We start from the raw sequence: 23,480 nt of genomic DNA, 5'->3' as shown, positions 1-23,480 counted from the left end.
ACTTTTCAAAGAATACATTGTTATCAATTCAGATACACACATACACATTTATATGTATCAATTTTCTTAAAACAAACAAGAATACAAACTTTTGAGATCTATTATAGTTCTTATACCCTCTGAGACACAGAAACAATCAACATGCCTTACAGAGCTCTGAAGTCTGGGAGAGCTAAATTTGCCTAAAAGAAAAAAAGAACACTCAAACCCAAACTCATTCTTTTCATTAAAAACAGATTTAGTTAATTTTAGAAATCACATGTAAAAAGAATGGTATCTTAACATAATATAGAAAATATTATGGACTGTATGTCACCTTAATAGACAAATTTCAGTTTCTTTAGCTATCTGATAGAATTTTAAATCACTTCTAACAACACCATGGTATCATTTCCTAATTTACTTTCTGACTTCTTTTAAAATTATATTTTTATAAGATAAATTTGATTATTTATAACAATTTTGGTATGTGTAGTTTCACATACTTAGCTTTGATAAGCTCCATTCTGCACAACTCTACAAATTTTATTTAATGAAACAACAATTACAATGGCTACTACTACCCAATGTTCCTGATAAGTAATAAAACACAAGAGGTTTACAGGGGGTTAGATTAATTCTTATAGCACTATAGAAAAAAATTACTATCACCTCCACCTTTTACAGATTAGTAATTTAATAAGCCCCACAGCTGGTGAGTGCCCAAACTGGAATTTAACTACAGTCAGTTTGATTTCCAATCTCTTAAATTATCATACTACTCTTATAATTAGACATATTTCAAAAGTAGTCAACAACAAAAAAAAATCTATATACAAAGGGACTTTTTCTTTGACCATTAGGTGTTACAAGTCCTGCAGCATGTTTATTACCTTTATGGAGATGAAACTAAGTATCTCCTAAGGACAATTAAGGACTTAGAATGGGGGGGGGGGGCACACACACCTTTAATCCCAGCACTTGGGAGGCAGAGGCAGGTAGATTTCTGAGTTCGAGGCTAGCCTGGTCTACAGAGTGAGTTCCAGGATAGCCAGGACTACACAGAGAAACCCTGTCTCAAAAAAACAACAACAACAACAACAAAAAAGCGGACTTAGAATAACCACATATTGTTTATAAGGGGGGCTTTTATAATCCAACTATTAGGATAATATTACTTTATAATAATATTATTACTAATAATCCTTCTGGTGTTCCAAAATATAGTACAGGTCCTAAATCTAAGAATCTAAAATCGAAGAACTTTTTAAGCTTGTAAGAAGTTCTGATCTCAAAGAATATTCTTGCATATCAGCTCTTTAAGTTTAAAAAAAAAAAAAAAAAGAACAACTTACTCCCTAACAATTGGCCTTCTTTGAGTACTAACTGTGAGGCCATCGTCTAGTGTCACTAGGTACAAGCCACTGAACCTCTCCCCATGTTGTTCTTAAGCAGACATAACCTAGACATCACTGACTTCTGTCGTTCCTCTTTCAGAGAGGAAATAGGCAAGAAAGGCAAATGCCCATGCATGGTCCTGTTGCAGACAGTGGCAGAGAAGGACTCAGATTCAGGCTGCACTATCTAAATCAAACCCTTGCCATTCTCTATGAAAATTTCCATGATCACAATCTTTCTCTCTTTTGCAGTGCAAGGTATCAAACTCAGAGCCTTGAACACATAAGGCAAAAACAATCACAATTCTACTGTTCCAAAGTATTATGAAACAGAAGGTGAACAACCTAAAATATTATTAAATATTTAAGAGGTACAGAATATATAAATAAAATACCTACCACATGATTTCTTACAACATAAAAATTTAGCATTTTATTCTCATTCATCGATTTAACTCATAATAGTATTTTAAAGCTTTCAAAATTAAGTGCCCTCCAGGTTAAAAAGACCAAGAAATAAATAACCTACAGCGTTTTATGAAATATTACAAAAATGCTGACTAAAACCCTATTTGAATATATCAAACAAATAACACAAGAGCAACAAACACTCATATAAAAGGCCCTGCAACTTTCTAAAACCCCATTACATCTTTCTCTTTATGCCTCTCTTTCCACAGTTATCCATTACTATCATATAATCTTGAACCTTTCTTTTTGCCCACAAAAGAAAAAGACCAAACTCTTTGTCAATAACAACTGAACTAGGATCTAGTTTAAATAACAACTATCACAAAACAGCTTCTTGTTGGATTTGGATGACAAATGTTAGCCACAAACACAAATTAGACAATCTACATAGATGTTAAAACAATCTCACTAAGTTTACCACTGTAATTATAACAGTTCTATTTCAATGTTTAATTTTTAAGCGTGCGTTATTGAAGCAACCTTCTAGAAATTCTCAATTACCCTTCCTAATCAACTTCATTCTCACAGGAGATTGGACATGGAATATAAAATGTCATCTTTATACAGTTCATAACCTCAACAATTTATAAAGTCTGAAGGAGGAAAGTTTGGAATCCTAGTGCTCACAGCACTGAAATACCTGACATTTTGAGTTAGCCAGAGTTAAGTTTAATATGAAACATAGTAGTAACGTTTTCAGTTATACTTACTGTAACTTATATAATCTGACATTCCTAGAGGCTTTTTATACTAAGAAGTTTGTAGTAATTAGAATACCAATGAAAACATCAGAATGAAATCATCAACTATAACTGTTTTGAAGAAAACAATTTTAGTACCTACCTGTGTCGGGTATAACAAGGGAAGACATGCCTGTTTTCATTTTTTTAAGTTTTCCCTTCCTGAAAGATACTATTACTTTGTCTTTGTAAGGTACTGACAAACTCGGCCAATTCACACTTCCATGTTGAGATGTGACACAGGCTTGAATGAGAACAGAAATCTGAAATGTAGCTGCAGTCTGATGGTTTGGACAGTGCTAAGAGTAAGAACAGAAGTATGTTTGGGATTGAAGGCCCCTAAATAGTGGAGTGGTGAGCTCCATTGATTTTAGTGTTACTGTGCAAAAATGGTGAGAGAGAATTAGTTCCCCAAAACATCTGCATTTCTAGTGCTGTGCTGCAACTGTGGCATTTTTCTGTCTTTGATGTCTGTCTTGTTCTTCTCTGCCCTCTTCTCCTTCTGGGCAGAATCTAAAGAAAGCCTGTTAGCAACACTGTTGCCCACAGGCATAAAGCGATCCTATGTCTTTAAGGCACCATTAGAACTATGGGTGTGTTCATTAAAAATGACAAAGGTGTCGCTGGGATACTCTGTTTGTTTCCTTCCTGGAAATGTATGTTCCAGATCCTCAAAACTAAAACCATCATTTGCACTGTCCTTATTCTAGCTGCTCAGTCCATTTGCTTTCCCTTCATTTTTTTGTCTCAATCTTCTTAATTATGTGATTTCTAAAGAATAAAAGAATTTAAGTTAATGTATCTGACTTAATAAGAAAAAAATTCATTCCGGATCTGAGGCCTGGACCAGACCTCTCCCTGGCCGGCCTGCTGGTGTGTGCACCCCGGATCCCGCTGGAGACATTCTGGAGGCTCCACGGATCCCACAGCCAGCATTAGCTAGCACCCCCCCTTCTGCCCATCTCCCAGATCTGAGGAGTCCTACACAATAATAGTGGGAGATTTCAACACCCCACTCTCAGCTATGGACAGATCATGGAAACAGAAACTAAACCGAGACACAATGAAACAGAAGTTATGAACCAATTGGACTTATGACATCTATAGAACATTTCATCCTAAAACAAAAGAATATACCTTCTTTTCAGCACCTCATGGTACCTTCTCCAAAATAGACCATATAATTGCTCACAAAACAGGCCTCAACGGATACTAAAAGATTGAAATAATCCCTAGTACCTTATCAGACCACCATGGATTAAGACTTGTCTTTGACATGGACAAAAACAACAGAAAGCCCACATACACTTGGAAACTGAACAATGCTCTACTCAATGATAACTTGGTCAAGGAAGAAATAAAGAAAGAAATTAAAGACTTTTTAGAATTAAATGAAAATGAGGAAACATCATATCAAAACTTGTGGGACTCACTGAAAGCAGTACTAAGAGGAAAAATCATAGCTCTAAGTGCTCACAAAAAGAAATTGGAAAGAGCATACATTAACAACTTGAGAGCAAAACTGAAAGCATTAGAACAAAAAGAAGCTAGTATACTCAAGAGGAGTAGACGGCAGGAAATAATCAAACTCAGGGCTGAAATCAACCAAGTTGAAACAAAAGAACTATACAAAATATCAACAAAACCAGGAGCTGGTTCTTTTGAGAAAATCAACAAGATAGACAAACCCTTAGCCAGACGAACCAAAGGGCACAGAGACAGTGTTCAAATTAATAAAATCAGAAATGAAAAGGGAGACATAACAACAGAAACAGAGGAAATTAAAAAAATCATCAGAGCCTACTACAAAGGCCTATACTCAACAAAATTGGAAAATATGGATGAAATGGACAATTTTCTAGACAGATACCAGGTACCAAAGTTAAACGAGGAGCAGATAAACCATCTAAACAGTCGCATAACACCTAAAGACATAGAAGCACTCATTAAAAATCTCCCCACCAAAAAATATCTGGGACCAGATGGTTTCAGTGCAGAATTCTATAAGACCTTCAAGGAAGACCTAATACCAATCCTCTTCAAGCTATTCCATCGAATAGAAACAGAAGGAACACTACCCAATTCGTTCTATGAAGCTTCCATTACGCTCATACCTAAACCACAGAAAGACCCAACAAAGAAAACTACAGACCAATCTCTCTTATGAATATTGATGCAAAAATACTCAATAAAATTCTCGCAAACCAAATCCAACAACACATCAAAACAATTATCCATCAAGATCAAGTAGGCTTTATCCCAGGAATGCAGGGATGGTTCAATATTCGGAAATCCATCAATGTAATCCACTACATAAATAAACTCAAAGAAAAAAACCACATGGTCATCTCACTAGACGCTGAGAAAGCATTTGACAAAATTCAACATCCCTTCATGTTAAGTCTTGGAAAGATCAGGAATTCAAGGCCCATACCTAAACATAGTAAAAGCAATATACAGCAAGCCAGTAGCCAACATCAAACTAAATGGAGAGAAACTTGAAGCAATCCCACTAAGATCAGGGACTAGGCAAGGCTGCCCACTCTCACCTTACCTATTCAATATAGTACTGGAAGTCCTAGCTAGAGCAATTAGACAACAAAAGGAAGTCAAAGAGATACAGATAGGAAAGGAAGAAGTCAAAATTTCACTATTTGCAGATGATATGATAGTATACTTAAGTGACCCTAAAACTTCCACCAGAGAACTCCTAAACCTGATAAACAACTTTAGCAACATGGCTGGATATAAAATCAACTCAAACAAATCAGTAGCCTTCCTCTATTCAAAGGATAAACAGGCTAAGAAAGAAATTAGGAAAATGACACCCTTCACAATAGCCACAAATAAAATATCTTGGAGTGAATCTAACCAAGCAAGTGAAAGATCTGTATGACAAGAACTTCAAGTCTCTGAAGAAAGAAATTGAAGAAGATCTCAGAAGATGGAAAGATCTCCCATGCTCCTGGATTGGCAGGATTAACTTAGTAAAAATGGCTATCCTGCCAAAAGCAATCTACAGATTCAATGCAATACCCATCAAAATTCCAAATCAATTCTTCATAGAGATAGAAAGAGCAATTTACAAATTCATTTGGAATAACAAAAAACCTAGGATATCGAGAACTATTCTCAACAATAAAAGAACTCCTGGGGGAATCACCATTCCTGACCTCAAACTGTACTACAGAGCAGTAGTGATAAAAACTGCATGGTATTGGTACAGAGACAGACAGGATGATCAATGGAATAGAATTGAAGACCCAGAAATGAACCCGCACACCTATGGTCACTTCATCTTTGACAAGGGAGCTAAATCCATCCAGTGGAAAAAGGACAGCATTTTCAACAAGTGGTGCTGGCTCATCTGGAGGTCAACATGTAGAAGAATACAAATTAATCCATTCTTATCCCCTTGTACAAAGTTCAACTCCAAGTGGATAAAGGACCTTCACATAAAGCCAGATACACTGAAAGTAATAGAAGAGAAGTTGGGGAAGACCCTCGAATACCTAGGCACAGGGGAAAAGTTCCTGAACAGAACACCAATGGCTTATGCTCTAAGATCAAGAATCGACAAATGGGACCTCATCAAATTGCAAAGCTTCTGTAAGGCAAAGGACACTGTCAATAAGACAAAACGGCAACCAACAGATTGGGAAAAGATCATTACCAATCCTACATCTGATAGAGGGCTAATATCAAATATATACAAAGAACTCAAGAAATTAGATGCCAAACAACAAAATAACCCCATCAAAAAATGGGGTACAGAGCTAAACAAAGAATTCTCAACTGAGGAAACTCGAATGGCCGAGAAGCACCTTAAGAAATGCTCAACATCCTTAGTCATCAGGGAAATGCAAATCAAAACAACACTGAGATACCACCTCACACCAGTCAGAATGGCTAAGATCAAAAACTCAGGTGATAGTAGATGCTGGCGAGGATGTGAAGAAAGAGGAACACTCCTTCATTGTTGGTGGGGTTGCAAGCTGGTACAACCACTCTGGAAGTCAGTCTGGCAGTTCCTCAGAAAATTGGACATAGCACTACCTGAGGACCCAGCTATACCACTCCTGGGCATATACCCAGAAAATGCCCCAACAAATAACAAAGACATATGCTCCACTATGTTCATAGCAGCCTTATTTATAATAGCCAGAAGCTGGAAAGAACCCAGATGCCCTTCAACAGAGGAATGGATACAAAAAATGTGGTACATTTACACAATGGAATATTACTAAGCTATTAAAAATAATGAATTCGAGAAATTGTTAGGTAAATGGATGGAACTAGAAAATATCATCCTGAGTGAGGTAACCCAATCACAAAAGAACACACATGGTATTTACTCACTGATAAGCGGAGATTAGCCCAAAATTTTAAACAACAAAGATTCAACTACCAGATGACATGAAGCTCATGAAGAAGAAAGAACAAGTGAGGATGCCTAGGTCTTTCTTAGAAGGAGTAACTAAATACCCAAGGGAGCAAATATGGAGACAAAGTGTGGGACAGAATCTTAAGGGGGGGTTGTATGGAGACCATTCCACCTGGGTATTCATTCCATGGGCAGTCACCAAAAATAGACGCTAATATGGATGTCAGGATGGGAAAGCTGACAGCAGCCTGATAAGGCTGTCTCCTTAGAGGTCTCCCAGAGTCTGACATACCCAGAGGCAGATACTAGCAGCTATCCATTAATCTGATCAAAGCTTCCCAATGGAGGAGTTAGAGAGTAAACTGAAGGAGCCTTAAGGGTTGGTGGCCCCATGAGGAGAGCAATAATACCAACCAGCCAGAGCTCCCCAGGGTCTAAACCACCAGCCTAGGAGCACATATGGAGAGACACATGACTCCAGCTGTATATGTAGGGGAGGATGGCCTTGTTGGGCACTAGGTGGGAGACAAGGTCATTGGTACCTTGAAGGCTGAGCACTGGGGGGGGGGGGGGAATCTGAGGGTGGGGAGGGGGGCTGGGGGTAGGTGGGTAAACACCCTCATCGAAGCAGGAGGAGGGGGGATGGGATAAGGGGTTCCTGGGTGGTGGGGGAAATTCGGTAAGGGGATAAAATTTGAAATGTAAATATTATATCCAAGAAAAGAGGGGAAAAAAAGAAAAGTGGTTAGAACCAACATTCTTAATAAAATGTCAGCCCTCTTTAAAAAAACTATCTTGATACTAAAATTTGTTTTGAGAATTGTATATTGCAGAATGATCAGCCTTGGTGTATCTGCTCAACAAGCAAGCTGGGTAGACCTGCTCAAACCTCTGAGGTCCGGGAATTCCATCTGGAGGCAGTGAAGACACAGCATCAAAGGACTGTCAATTTGCTCTTCCCCCCACTTCTCTTCTAATATCTCAACGCTCATAATCAGCTTGAAGAAGCTAATGAAGAGTCAGCGCCCCTATTCCCTGGGCTTGGGGACTAAGGTGGTAAATGTTGGACTGTCTCTCTAGGGAAAAGTAGTGGTTTTGTGGGAATAGAGAGGATTAGCTAGGGGTTAATTGCATAGCCATACCTATTAGTAGAAATCTGTATAATTAGTCAAGATGAAGATATAAATTCTTAAATGGCACCAATTTACTTTGATTACAAATTTTAAGGTTTTCATTGGCATGAGCTTCTTAGTGAAAAAAGAGTGAGGTGAATATTGTTACTCTCATAGGCATTGTACCAGTATAACACACTTAGGAATACAAAGCTTAGACCCAATCCTTCTTTAACTTTTTTAAACTGATTTGAGAAGGTCAGCCTGTGAGTTAAGGGACTATAGCAAATTCATGGCTTGGAGTTTATTATAAGGGTGTACTCTACGTTTTATTTAGAAATAGCTGAGTGGAGTTAACAGGCAACAGTCCAGATTACCTTACATGGATAGTTGGTTTCCAAAACATCAGAAATCTTTAGAATTGACATCACAAACATTTCTGTTTTAATGTTCATTTTCATTAGAGACCTGTCTGCTCTGGACAGCTTCCTATATTGAATTCTAAGAAGAAATTGAGCATCCTTGGAGTTACTTCAGTTGTGATGAGACAGCCACTAGGCAAGAATTGCCTCTTTCCTTCTACAGACAAATTACTGTCCAGAAAAGGACACACTTGCAGAATAGTCGACTGATTATATCTGCCTAGACAGAGTAATCAGCCCTTAATAATTCTGCAGCACTAAGGTCTGTCAGATGATCCTGGGCCAGAAGGCTGAAGAACAGATGCTCCAACGTTTTGAAGTAGAGCGAGTGTCCAGGTGTTCAGAGGTCTCTATAAATTGGCTAAGTTTTAGAAGCTATGCTTTGTGCTTCCCACAATTATAGTTAACTCAGTCATTCTGGATTTCTGATGGGGTTGAAAACTTATAGCTATTTACCTTGAGAGAAAAGATTTGAGTGGATGGTCGTCAGCTGACATTCATCCTAAAGCCAGGTTCAGAACTAAATGTTTTAGTTAGGATAGATGACAGAGGTGCTGGTTAGTCAACAAAAGGATGGACTGGGTATTAGGACTATCTTGTACCTCACTGGTACAAATTGGCATAATTATGCTCTAATTGTATTTTGAGAGAAAAGTTTCATTTTAACAGGAAGGGTGATGTGTAGGAGGAGCTAAGGTGGGAGGAGTACTGAGAGGAAGAAAAGGAGTAAGAAGAGGAGAAGAAGGAGAGGAGAAGCTAGGTGATGAAAGAGAAAAAGAGGGGGGAGACAGGGAGGCAGATGTTCATGTATCTCCACCAGTCAAAGATAGTTGTTATATCTAGGTTGGGTAGTGGGTTACACCTCTGATTGAACAATACCAATCTTATAAAGCCTATGATTAACATTTTTTTAAAAAAATGTATAAATGCAAAAAGGAAAAGTGGGCATGGGATAGGGGTTTTCTAAGGCGGGGGGATGGGGAAAGGGGATGGCATCTGAAGTGTAAATAAAAGATCTAATAAACAAATAAATAAATAAATAATAAAAAAAAGAAAAAATTCATTTATCTCCATAAAGATATATGAGTAATAATACCCAAAACTGGAGTGTATCAGTAATTCACTCTTTCAAATGTCTGTCTACAGCATTACTCTAATTACACTTCTGACTCCAGGCTGAGGGTCAGACTACAGCCCTAACAGATGTTATCTTAAGGTCCTCACCCTAGTGCCAACTTGACTTCTGGGTAACGATGGTCTGACTACATAGAAAAATCATAGAGGATAGATGCAAAAACAATCAAACAAAATCCCCACCGACTTCTACTTGTCTCAGGCTCTGGCTGAATCTTTCATGCACTATGACAGCCAATTCTGAGTACATTCAACTCTCATAAAAGGCCAGTGAAAGAAGAACACAAACTGGAAATAATTAAAAGAAAGCCTATTTAGTCTGAACTCAGAGGAAGCCTGTCTGTTAAGATAAAGGATAAAACAGGAAGTGAAGATCCACTTAAATATATTTAAAGTGCAAATTATACTAGCCCTCACCAAACACCCAGAAGTTAACAAAATGATGTATTAAAAAAAAAAAATCAAGCCAGGTGCAGGACTTAAACCCCAGCACTCAGAGACAGAGGGCAGGCAGATCTCTGTGAGTTCGAGGGCAGCCTGATCTACAAAGTGAGTTTCAGGACAGCTAAGGCTATACAAAAACAAAACAAAACAAAACAAAACAAAACAAACAAACAAACAAAACTCCTGATTCAAAAACAAAACAAAATAAAATTCTGACAATTAGCTTTCCTGTAAAGCCATTATGACTCTTTACATAATCAATAGTAGCAGATCCAACAAAAAATTCATGTATTACTGGCAAGAAAATACACCATTAACAATACATATTCTATGCTGCTACAGCAGACTAGAGAAATGCACATTTGGAAAATAGCTGTGTAAGAAATGTAGTAAAATACACATTTAAATAACTAACATTATTTGGATTTGTACTAAAAAGTCAGACCCCAGAAGCAGAACATCACATACTTAGGTGATGCCATGTGAACCTTCTCTCTATTTTAATTGGTCAATAAAAGGTTAGAGCCTGTGATTGGATAGTTTCGGGGAAAGGTGGGACTGGAGGCTCAAAGGGGGTGTCAGGTAGAGGGAGAAAAAGAGAAGGAAGAGGAGAAGAGGAAGCAACTATGGACCAGAAACATATGGCCGGGAGAAACCACAAGTAATAAGGAGTCTTAGCGTTGGGAAATAAGTTAGTATTATATTAGATTTGCCCAATCTAGACATATGACATAATTAAAATATTTGGGTTGTGTGTCTTTTATATGAGCTATTAGGATTGAATATTTTAGCAACAAGTTGGTGTACCTTATGTCCAGAATTCAGCTGAGATGAAAATTCATTCCCCATCCCCCCAATATAAACAACTAGGGCTTCGTTCTAAAGCCCCATCAGGGTGGAAATTAAACATGTAATGAGTCTAAGGGGTCTACAGAGAGCTGACTGAGAGGCTCCCTCCCCAAGCTCCAAGCAAACCTAGGCAATCAGAGGTAGCTTCCCAACCCTGAGCTGGGACACAAGGAAGTGCCAATGTCACAACATAGTTGGGGTACCCTGAGCCTGAGAGAAAAACCAGGGACCCAAAGTCAAGGCTGCCAGAGAAGCAGCCTTCACAACTGGAGATCAGCAACTGAAAAAACAGTAGTTATCTTTCCAAAGCTTTCTCACAGACACAACGAGCTGATTTAGGCATCTCAGCCCTAAGCCAACCTTCCTGTGCACACTTTCTGATTTCTGACATTGCCCCCCTCCCCCCAAACAGGGCACAGGACAGCCAAACCAGCTCTCCCAAATGCTTATACTTCAGGCTGCCTAAGATCAATACACATGCTGAAGGCTACAGCCCAGCACAAATGCACAAAATCTAAGAGTCTTTGTGCAGTCAGGCCCTCCCTACTAATAAAAGAATCAGAAAGGACCACAATTTCCTAAATCGAACACCAGAGAGAAACAAAGATACCAAATAATAAGACCAAATAATAAGAATTAAAATAGTAATTACTGCAATCTTTTTTCTTTCACTTCTTCCCATGTGAGTAAGGTGCTATAGAGAATTAAGGAGTTTCTTAACTAGTGATTATAAAAAAGCAGTGGTTTTGTTTTTAACATTCTTAGTTAGTTAAAAATAAATATTTCTAACATTTTAACATTCTTAGTTCTCAGAGTATATGTGACCAAAGTCTAAGAAATTAAATTTGCCAAGGTACATTGAAGAAAACTGCATTTTCTCGAGACTAACTCTAAAAGCTGTACCAGGATCCACGCTGAACTAACACTTTGCCAGCAAAACATGTAATTATAAACAGTATGATCTGCCCTCATTAAGCAAAGCAAATATTTTGATTGGTTAGTACTTAATTTTAACTCAACAAACCTGCCCTGAATAGTTAGATTCAGACATCACAGAGACAACAGTACAATATCACACTAATGAAACTGTAGCTCTAGCTTTTGTCTACATAACAAGGAACTACACTAAGGACTGAAGAGTGCTAATATGCATGTGCATGAAGAGTCATGGCCCCAGAGAAACAATGTGAAATCAACTACACCAGTATGAAGACAACCAGGCAATTGAACAGTGATGTATGAACAGAGATCTTAAATGCTAAACATGTATCAGCCAGCCCCACAGGTTAAAAAAATGTAATACTGACATACATATTGAGAACAATTAGCTGTGAGGACAAAAATAAACAAAAGTGTCCATGAAAAGACTCAAAATTGCCGGGCATGGTAGGGCATGCCTTTAATCCCAGCATTTGGGAGGCAGAGGCAGGCGGATTTCTGAGTTCAAGGCCAGCCTGGTCTACAGAATGAGTTCCAGGACAGACAGACAGGGCTACATAGAGAAACCGTCTCGAAAAACCAAATAAATAAATAGATAAATAAATAGACTCAAAATTAAGAAAAAATTGGAGAGTAACACCCAATAAACAAAGACAAGTGCTAAAATGATCAGAAAGGGAAAAAAAAATCTAGATTGGGTAACTGAAAACTCAGGTTATTTGGAATCAAAAAAACAAAAAAGAAATAAATAATGGGGGGGGGTGCAGAAACTGATGGAACAGTCTCATTGGGCAAAAAAAGTGGGTGAGTAGATGTCTTAGAGTTTTATTGCTGAGAAGAGACACCATGACCAAGGAAACTTTTATAAGGAAAACATTTCATTGGGCTAGCTTATAGTTTCAGAGGTTTAGTCCATTATCATGGTGGGAAGCATAGCAGCATCCAGGCAGACATGGTGCTGGAGAAGGAGCTGAGAGTTCTTGATCTGTAAGCAGCAGCAGGAGACTGTGTCCACACTGGGTGTAGCTTGAATATCTACGAAGACCTCAAAGCCCACTTTCACAGTGACACACTTCCTCCTACATGGCCACACATACTCCAACAAGGCCACAACTCCTAATAGTACAGCTCCCTATAAGACAAGCATTCAAACACATGAGTCTATAGTGGCCATTCTTATTCAAACCATCACAGTAGGTAAGTCTTCAGACAGGACGTTCATAATTAAAACTATATATAAATTAAAATTTCCAGATATCTTCACCAACCCACAAGACAAACTACTCATCCATTCCAGAGATTAGACCCAGGAAGGGTAGACAGAGCTGGTAGAAGAGACAACAAAAACAAAGGGGTAATTAAGTGATACCCTTTTCAGACTGAGAATTATGGCTCTTTCCTGACCTTCTTTGGCAAAACCAAATGTTTTCTGCTGTGTGTGTACCCTTTCTCAAGCAAGAAAGAACATCAGATCCTTTCTCGGGGAAATCACAAGCATGCACCAAAAAGGGCCTCAGGGCCAACCCTAATCCTGAGTCGCTGCATGAAGACCCTGAGAGATGAAGGGAAGCCTGGGTCGCTCTACAGACTCCAAGATGTTGGAGGTGCCAAAGCTGTGAGACATCTGCCAGGGAGAGTGGCTTACACGAAGTGGGAGTGGAACCAGCCTGTTAGACATATTCTGCAGGCAGAAAAGATGGAGGGATGGAGCCCTCTAAACCCTCTGATATCAACTATTAAGCTAGAGAACTGGCTTTCAACCTTCCTAATGCTGTACCCCTTTAATACAATTCCTTGTGTTGTAGCACCCCAAACTACAAAATTATTTTTGTTGCTACTTCATGAATTTAATCTTGCTATTGTCATAAATTGTAATGTAAATATCTGGTTTCAGATGGTCTTAGGCAACCCCCCTGTATATGGTTCATGGCCCACAGCTGAGAATTGCTGAGTCTTGTTTGGTCCAGCATTTTCTGACTATGCCCCCATTCCTCCTGATAGGAATATAATGTATATCTGTGCCATTGTATGCTGAAATTAATTCACTTTTAGAACTCGCAGGGTTTTATTGAGACTGTGGAAGACTATGGGGGCTTCTGAAGTAGGATTAAATACACTTTGCATTATCACAATGGCCTCTGAGCCTTTGGAGCCTGGGAGTGGTCTGAATGAGAATGTCTACCATAGGCTCAAATATCTGAACCAAATATCTGAACCCTGGTGGTGACTTTACAGGCTAGGGGCAGGCTCTGAGAATATGCAGACTAGCCTCAATTCCAGTTCACTCTCTCTGTTCATGTCTGGGGTTTAACATGTGATCTCTCAGCTCCCTGCCATGATGGTCTCATCCCTCTAGAAGCACACGCCAAAATAATCTCTTCCATAAATTGCCATGGTCATGGTATTTTATTAAAGCAACAGAAAAAAAAGTAAGTAATACAGACTATAAATAATTGAAGATTAAAACAATCTTTTCTTAATTCTAAAAAGTTCACAATAAAATTGGGTGCCAAAAATATAAAATGTACTCAACCTCTGTATTCCACCAAATATTGCAGACAGTGTCCCATCCTCCTATGCAGCAGAACTGCTCCTCCCAGCTTCAGGACCCTGGCAGCCATGTACTCGTCCTACAACCAAGAAGGAGCAAGACAATAAACAACAGTTACAGCTCCCTGCCACACAATTAACTTAAAAAACCCCTGACAGAGCAAACGACTTGTTTTTACTGATTATTAAAATTTTGTATGTTCACTATATTTTTGCAAAAATTAGACACATAAAAAGAATGTTTTACTATATACAGGTGATTAACTGACACTACATACTATATATTTGTGTATTTTCCTAATTCTCAGTATTACTAGCAATGTAGAGATAAACTAAAATATATTAAATTGTTCTGTCCAAGAATATCTACTTCCTCAGAACAAAAATCTTTGACAGTAAAATAAACTTTAGGGGTTAGAGTTTATGAACAGTGAAAACGTAGAGTTGGTGTATAAAGTCACATGTTATACCTGATGCCATATCATAAACTAAAAAGAACAAAAATTATCTAGACATGTAAATATCTTTATTCATTAAAGTGTACCCATTTTCCCAGCCATCTTTTTCAGCTTGCTTCCTACCGTAGAAACTGAAAATTACTAAAAAGCTCTGATTTCGGTTTTAAACTCAAATATTAACTTCCCCCAGGGACACATCCTGGAAGAAGCACATTACAAAGACTCAAACAAACATTCCAAGAAGAAAGACCCAAATAAGAGTTTATGAGTCCTTAGCACAGTAAAACCTGGGTAAACAGAAGCTACTTAAGCTGACCTTCTTTTAAAGATAAGGTGTAAATATGAGTTACTTAGAAACCAAGCCTGGGAATGGAAACCAGGCTTGGAAACGGCTGTTTGAAATATTTTTTAATATTGTCCAAGAAGCAATTAACTGTCATTGTGAACTCTGTATATAAACCACCCTTTGCCTCTGCTTGGGGTTCCTTCTCACCCACGAGCAGAAGGGCCCTGGTGCACTGACCCCTATCAATTCATCAATTCATCAATAAACCTCATGAGATTGCATCGAGTCCCATCTGTGTCTCTGGGGAGTGCATCCCGTGGCTTTAGATCTTTAAAATCCAACACTACAACGATGCCTCGTGGTGGGTGGAGCTTCTGTATGGGGAGAAAAAAATAAGTAAATTTTATACTATACTGTACTTTCCATTGATATTTTATCAAGGGAAATGGGAAATTTGAAAACTCAAATGTCCAATTAACACACAAAAAAAGATTAATGACAAGTAAACTTTGTCAAATGCATTATTTTCAGGCTGTTTTATCAGTGCAATCTGTCTAGAGAACATCCTCCCTACGGTTCAAGTCTCATATTTAAACACTTTTCAAGTGGGTGAGAGGGGTCGATGGAGATAGAATCTATGCCCACCTGAATAACAACACTTAACGTTCACTTTGCAGAAAATATCAATAAATCCAACTAACCGTCACTTACTTGCTACCACTAATTAGTTAAACAATCTACTAAAATATTCCCTTTGATGTGTTTATAAAAAGATAGAGAGAGAAGGGGTATGTTCTATGGAGGTGTGGTGAGATATGGAGGACCAGCCACATGATAGTATATATAGAATAGAGTTTATTAAGGGCATGGGAAGGGGAGTTAAGAGAGCAGTAGGGGCAGAGAAAGAGAGTAGAGAAGTAGAGGCCGGCCATAAGCACATGGAGATTGAGGGGGGAGGGAATGGGGAGAGAAGAGGGAAGGGAAGCAGGGAAAGAGCAAGGGAGAAGCAAGATACCAAGAGGGCAAGAGAGAGAGGAGGGAGCAAGCAGCCCCTTTTATAGTGCTCAGGCCTACCTGGCTTTTGCCAGGTAACTGTGGGGTGGAGCATAGCTGGCTGTTGCCAGGTAACTGTGGAATGGAGTTTACCTAGCTGTTGCCAGGCAACTACGGGGTAGAGCTTAAACAGAATGCTAACACCACTCTTTATCATCTGACCTAAAATGGCTCTTAAACTGTATCATACTAGCCCACTCAAGAAAACACATACAGTATAACACTTTTGCCATACAAACTACACCTCCCCACCCCTGGAGAAGTTCATTAAAAGAACATATCATAAGGGACTGATTATCATGATAACAAATGTAATACTTGAGGCTAAAATATAATACAGCAAGGAGGTATTACTGCAGACCCATGCCAAGATGTGCTCTTGTCAAGATGTGCTCTTGAGAAATTACTACATGCGAGAGGTCAGGTATAAGGAGGTTTACTGGGAGAAGGGAGAGGGGTAAGGCCTGCAGACTGGGTAGAGGCAGGCAGACAAGAGCAGAGCCAGGAGGGCAGAGAAGGGAAGAGTGGGGCAGAGGACCGAAAACACTGGCGTTCTTAAGGCAACACTGTGCCATACAACACCAGGATTACCAAAAGCTGGCATGTCTCAGGCTTCAGGCTTAGGGACTAACTAGTACGCTACTTAAGTAATTTTTGAATCAAAAGAGGCACAAAATCAGATTCTTCTAGCTACAAGTTAGACTATCACTGCATTATCTTTCATAAATACAATATTTACATTGCTTTCTGTAATTATATGTTTATATCAAATATTATTATATGAAGCCTTACATACACTATCAAAGTCAAATTGGCTTTGGTAAGATTTGTGAGAATCTTTAAAACATATTTTATCAACACACATGACTCTTAGTTTTTGAAATGACATTTGATTTGGTTTCTCTTTCTGACATTTGTATTAATGACATATTATATACATGAAAGATGGCTAAAGACACACAAGAGTTGTCAGCTAAGTCACAGGAGTGAGAAAGACAATTTATATATTTTAGGGCCATATGTAAAAGGCCCTGAGAATAAATTACTAATTCTGTGGACAGAAGAGTTTTGCTTTTAAACTTGCTCTAGGCATGTGCAAGGGTGTTCAATGGTGTCCTGGTTATCAAACCCAGAATTTCCATGCTTCTCTTAAATTCTCCTTAAGTAGCTTATTTGCCAGCCCTAAAGACTTCATCCTTAAGAGTCAAAGAAATTTCTATTACAAAATTACTGGTTCAAACTCTGAATCTATACACCTCCTTTTAAAAGCAAATGACTTGAGAATTCTGCTAATTTGTATGTCACAGTCATTAAATGTAACTATATGCAGTCATATGAGTAAGAATGTCCCTACAGACTCAGATATTTGGACACTTGTCAGCTGGTGGCGTTGTTTGGAAGGGATTAACAGGTATGGCCTTGAGGAGGAAGTAAATCCCAGAAGGTGATCTTTGAGAGGTTGAAGACTGTTGTCATAACCAGTCTGCTCCCTCTGCTTCCTGCTTTGTGACTGAAGATGTAAGCTCCCAGCATTCTGCTCCAGCTGCCATGCCTGCTGCTTGATGCACTGCTTCCCATCATGATGTCTATTAAACTGTAAACAAAGTTACTCTCTCATGGGAAAAGGAACAGAAAGGTCACTCCCTCAGGTTTGCAGCTTACTTGGCAGAACACCAGGATTCTCTGCTTGAGAAAGTATGCTTCCTCGGTCTCAGTCAGCTGAGAATGACAAAGACCCTAGGTTGCCTGGAAGCTAGCAACCTGGGAGCAGTCTCTTCATGCCATTTCGCTATAGTTATATCTTCAAATTTAAAGCCAGGTACGATGTATTACACCTATAATTTCAGTGTCTGGGAGGTAGAATGAGGAGAATTGGTTCAAGGCCAGCCTCATTTATATAATGAGCCCAGGACCAGCCCAGACTACAGAAACACAGTCTCAGTTTTAAAAAATAAATAAAAGAAAAATAAGTAAGAAAATTTTAAAAATAGTAATTCATTTGATTACTCATTTAAGAACACCTTATGCTCACCAAGGTTTCTGCTGTGAAAAGGCAGTGAGAAAATCCTTACTGATGGTGTAGTGAGGAGGGTAGACAGGTCTGACACTGAGATAGATGCAAAGACTATGGATATGGATCAAGGGTGCAGTACTTGCCTGTCATTCAAGAGGCAGTGGGCTTGGTGTCAATACTGAAGGAAAAACACAAAACCAAGCAAACCCCACAGGAAACTAAAACTGTGTTTACTATACAAAATTGTCCCAAGGCAAAGACACCTCCCAAGTAGTGGAAATTAGTCAAGTCTCAGAAGAGAACAAAATTTACAAAGATCTGTTCCTTCTCCCCAGATGGGATTCTTTCCCCTCTGAGACCAATCTGTCAACTCCAGAGGAGGGGCTGACAAGTGGCTATGTTTTTAACAAACACCATACTATAGGAACGAGAACTGGAGTCTAAGAGTCTTCCAAATATACTGATCTCTATATAAGGAGTTAGTATCTTAGAATAAAGTAGAAGTAAACAGATCAAGTTTTCCAGAAGTTAAACCCCACCTCACATTAGTTTATCTGTGAAGTGGACTGAAGAAACCTTGGCAAGAAGCAACTGGCAAGAGCAACTATATTCCACTACAATAGCACTTTTGTTTACTCGTCTATACAACCAATTTACAAATACAACTGCGACACACATATACACACAAAACAAAACAAAAAAAAAACTATACAAATGAGAGCCAACAAAGAACAAAATCTTAGTGAGTAGGGAACTTTAGCCTTTTAAATAACCATGCAATGTTCAAGGAGATAAAACAAAGGATAAAAGTTAACTTACAAAAGAATAACTTATAAAAGTCTTTAGGCTTAAAACAAATTACAAATATGGTGGATCATGCCTGTTGTTCAGCACACTGAGACAGAAGGATAGCCAAAAGTTGAAGGCAAGCTTGGGTTGCATGGGAGGTCCAAGTTCAAAGCAAAGAAGGGCTACAGAATAAGAAATTATCGTTTTTATGGGAGGGGAGAGCAAAGCTCGTATACAAATGAACTTAAGGTAAAGGTTTTCAGCAGCACGGGCAATGGGACTTCCTTAAGCACAGCGTTATCAACAGGTGTCCCTGCCACTTGACAACTTCTACTATAAGGCCAAATCCAAGGCAAGTGATAAAAACAGAAACAATATACACATTTATCAACACTTGCATTGATACTCATTGCCCTGGTTAGGGTAATGATCATTGTGATGAAACACTGACTAGAAGCAAGTTGGGAAGCAAAGAATATATTTGCCTTACATTTCCACTTTTTAGTTCATCACTGAAGGAACCTGGGACAGGAACTCAAACAGGGCAGCAACCTAGAAGCAGGGGCTGATGCAGAAGTCAATGAGTGCTGCTGCTTACTGCCCTTCAGCTTGTTTTCTTATACAGCCCAGGACCACCAGACCAGGGGTGGCCACACCCACAACAGCCTAGGCCCTCCTGTATCAATCACTAAAAAATACCCTATATGCTTGATTACAGCCTGAACTCATGGGGAGGCATTTTCTCAATCGAGGTTCCTTCCTTTGTGACGACTGTAGCTTATGTCGAGCTGACACAAACCTGGACAGCACATTCATACATACATCCTCATATATCACTGAGACTAACAAGAATCTTGTTTCACATACTTAAACTTATAATGGAAATATATTAAATTGCCATTAAATGTACATGTGACTGGGTAGTCAAGAGTGTTTCAGGCCAGCCAGGGCTACCTACTGAGAACCTGTTTTCAAGAAAAAACAAAAAACAAGCAAAATGAACAAAAAAGTCCCCCCCCCCCAGGACTGAAGAGATGCTTCAGAGAATAACAGAACATATTACTCTTGCCAAGGACCAGAGTTTGGGCAAAGCAACTGCATCTAGCAGCTACAACTACCTCTAGCTCCAAAAGCTCTGACACACTCTCTGCATGCCTGCACCTAGATTCACATGTGTGCATCCCACCACCACCGCCACCAAGCAGCTGCCACATACACATGCATATTATTAAAATAAAAACAGAAATTTTTACCAGAAAAAAATCTGAAAATTCAGAGTCAAACTCCGAACACAGGAAAATTCTCTCCTAAAAGTAGTACAGACAAAACCAGCATTTGGACCACATTGATAGCAACAAGAACCATGTCGTATATGGGAATTAACTACAAATCATTTATAATTTGGTGTTATATAATATGGTGTGAAATAAGGAGCCAAGTGCTGGGCAGTGGTGGTGCTCACCTTTAATCCCAGCACTTGGGAGGCAGAGGCAGGCAGATTTCTGAGTTCGAGGCCAGCCTGGTCTACAGAGTGAGTTCCAGGACAGCCAGGACTACACAGAGAAACCCTGTCTCAAAAAAACAAAAAATAAATAAAAAATTAAAAAAGGAGCCAAATAAAACCCTATTCTTATAATCTATAAGGTATCATGATATAAAAGCATAAACTTCTGCTAATCTATAACGATCACCAAAAAAAGAAATCGTTTATTGATGTCTCTGCAGTCTTATCTATAGAAAGGTTCTCTACTCCAAGAGACTGGTCTGTTTATTTAAATAAGATAATATCTACAGGGAGGAGGGCAATGAATCAGGATACAAATAACCTGAGAGAATAGTCCAAAAAATAATGAGCTGTCTTCTTCCTCTGTTCCACGCAACATTTGCAACTACAATATGTCCTCTTTACTATGCTGGTTCATTAAGAAGCAATGGCCCTGCATTGACAAGTCATCCATTATAAAGCTAGACTTGTAAGTAAAAATCACCTTGTTTTGAGGTGGTTGGGTTTTCCAAGCTAATTGTATGGTGCTTGCTCATCTTAGGTAAAGTGAGAAACAGTGTCTAAAACTCAATACACAAAATAAAACAGCCTACAACTTCTCTGCATTCTGCAGCATTAACCAAGAAACTATCAATGATGATGTCAAAGACAAGTTTAAAAATGAGTAAGGCATGAACTCATAAACCTAAAATATACTTATTTCCATCATGTGGGGTATGTCCTCAAAAAACTTTAGTGATTTATCACTGTATTCTACCCTGCCAGTACAGAGTTAAAATCAAATTGGAACAGACTTAGAATCCCTTTGAGAACTATACAAAACATAATGTTGCTTAAACCAAGCCTCCAGCCTCCACAGAGAGACATGAAGGAAAGGACTTAGTAATTAAAGATCTCAGCTCAAATCCCAGTTAAAGAACTGCCACCTTAATCACAATACAGGGTATGTTCATGAGCAGTGAGCCTCACATATCTCCACCTGTTAACAAGAAATGTGACTGACTAGTACTCAGAAAATTCCCATATGGGGCCATATATGGACATAAGGTAGAGATGCGACCTGAATAAAGAGAACTGAAGGTAAAAATGGCAAGCAAGAAGGGTTCCATTCTTTAAACCTATCCTTAGCAGTCCTCTTTCTTATTCAAGTTTTAGATTTAAGTTCTGAATAAAGAGTCTCCTCAAAGGTTTAAATATAAAACATTTTGGAACAGATTAGACTGATTTAAACTAACCAGCTGAAACTAAATCTAAGATTCCTCAGTTCTTACTTCTTGTTTTCATGTGACTCTATGAAAGGGGCCAGAAATGCCTCAACCACTGAAAGGTTCTGTAAACTAAACCTATAGGGAAATATTCAAGTGAAAATATTAAAGGCCAGACAAATCAGTGACCATAAAATGTAACTAAGCCCTGTCCTATTCAACATGCAGTAACAGTGTGGTCAATGGAAGGGAAATGGTGGAATGGATTTGAAATGTTTACAGTAGGCTTCTTGGCTTACAAGATTACTTAAGCATCTGTCCTTCTTGCTGGGCACAGCAGTCACAGTTCATTCTGGATTTCAATGTGCATGTTAAGAGGCTGCTCACACCCCATCCAAAACTTCTTTTTGTCTACTTCCTGTGGTGATTGGTAAGTTTTAGTTATTTTTGTGTACTTTTTGGTTTTCTGACATTAGGTCTCTATAGCCCAGGATGGCCTAGAACTCACAGCTATCCTCCTGACTCAGCCTGAGTCCTGAGGATAGGACCACCACATTTCACTCTTAATTTTAATATTCATCCAAGGAACACTCTTCATTAGGACAATCAGTTTTGTGCAAAAGTGGTATTTCACGTATTTACTAAAAAAGAATTACTAATACTATAAATTATAAATAGTTCCTTATGCACTGGCAAAACTCTCCCAAATACAGTCATCATTAATTAATCTGACATTTGTAACCCCTAAATATATGAACTATTAATAAATGAAACTGAAGCTTCATGGTACACACTTGTAATTTCAACACTCAGAAGACTGGGGCTGAAGGATTATGGCTGTTTTGGACTACCTAATAGTAGTAACGGTGATGGGAAGGGGAGGAGAAATAGGAAAGGCAAGCCAGGTACAGTAAATCATACCTGTAATCACAGCACTCAGGAAGCTAAGGCAAGAGAATTCTGAGTTCAAGCCAACAGAGGCTAGCTAGATATGTAGCCAGACTCTATCTAAAACAAACCGAAATAAGTGCAACTGCCTTTGAGTGACTTTTAATCAATCTCATTACTGTAGTCATATCCAGATGTAAAGTGCTACCTTATTTCACTTATAGTTACAAAAAAATTTTTTGTTAGCTAAAATGAATATACAATGAGTTAATTGATATGCACATTTTAGTCATGTGACACAAGGCAGAGAAAGCAACCTATGGCCACTTGAGGATAAGGTGAAATAAGCTTGGTTTGAGCCCACTCCTATCTCTCTTCTCAGTACCTTTTCCTTTACCTTAACCATCAGTTTTCTACTTAGGCAGTTACTATACAACTGAGGACATTAAGTATAGTGGAATCCAGGGACAACTGAAAAAATGAAGCACCAGAAATCATTAACCAGTCCAGGGTCATGCTGTCAGTAAATGGGAGCCGGCAGGATCTGGACTGAAGATGTCAAATGTTCAAAGGACTACAGTATTCATTTAGTTAGAAATTTTTACCAAGAGCCTATTAGGTACCAGGCACAGTTCTAAGTACTAGGGATAAAATTATATATAATCTAATGTGATCTCTACCCTGTAGTTAGGGAGAGAGAGCCAATAAGCCTAATGGGAATAATTAAGTGAAAAAAATGTATCTGATAATAAACCTGAATGAGAAAAAAAAAATATTCAACTTAATACCAAATAAAAGAGTCAAATGACAAAAAGAGGGAGAGACTTGCTTCTATTTTAGGAACCAGGAGGACTTATTCTCT

General features: G+C 38.6%; 1 pseudogene; it reads right to left on the bottom strand.

Moving 5' to 3' along the window:
• Positions 1 to 23,480, bottom strand: part of LOC117713731 (tubulin alpha-1C chain pseudogene) — a 52,634-nt pseudogene that overhangs the window by 5,037 nt on the left and 24,117 nt on the right.

This window comes from Arvicanthis niloticus, chromosome 8, assembly GCF_011762505.2.
Source record: "Arvicanthis niloticus isolate mArvNil1 chromosome 8, mArvNil1.pat.X, whole genome shotgun sequence".
In the NCBI taxonomy this organism is placed as follows: Eukaryota; Metazoa; Chordata; class Mammalia; order Rodentia; family Muridae; genus Arvicanthis; species Arvicanthis niloticus.
Note: the sequence above shows the minus strand (reverse complement) of the source record. Positions and strands in the feature narration are given on the sequence as shown.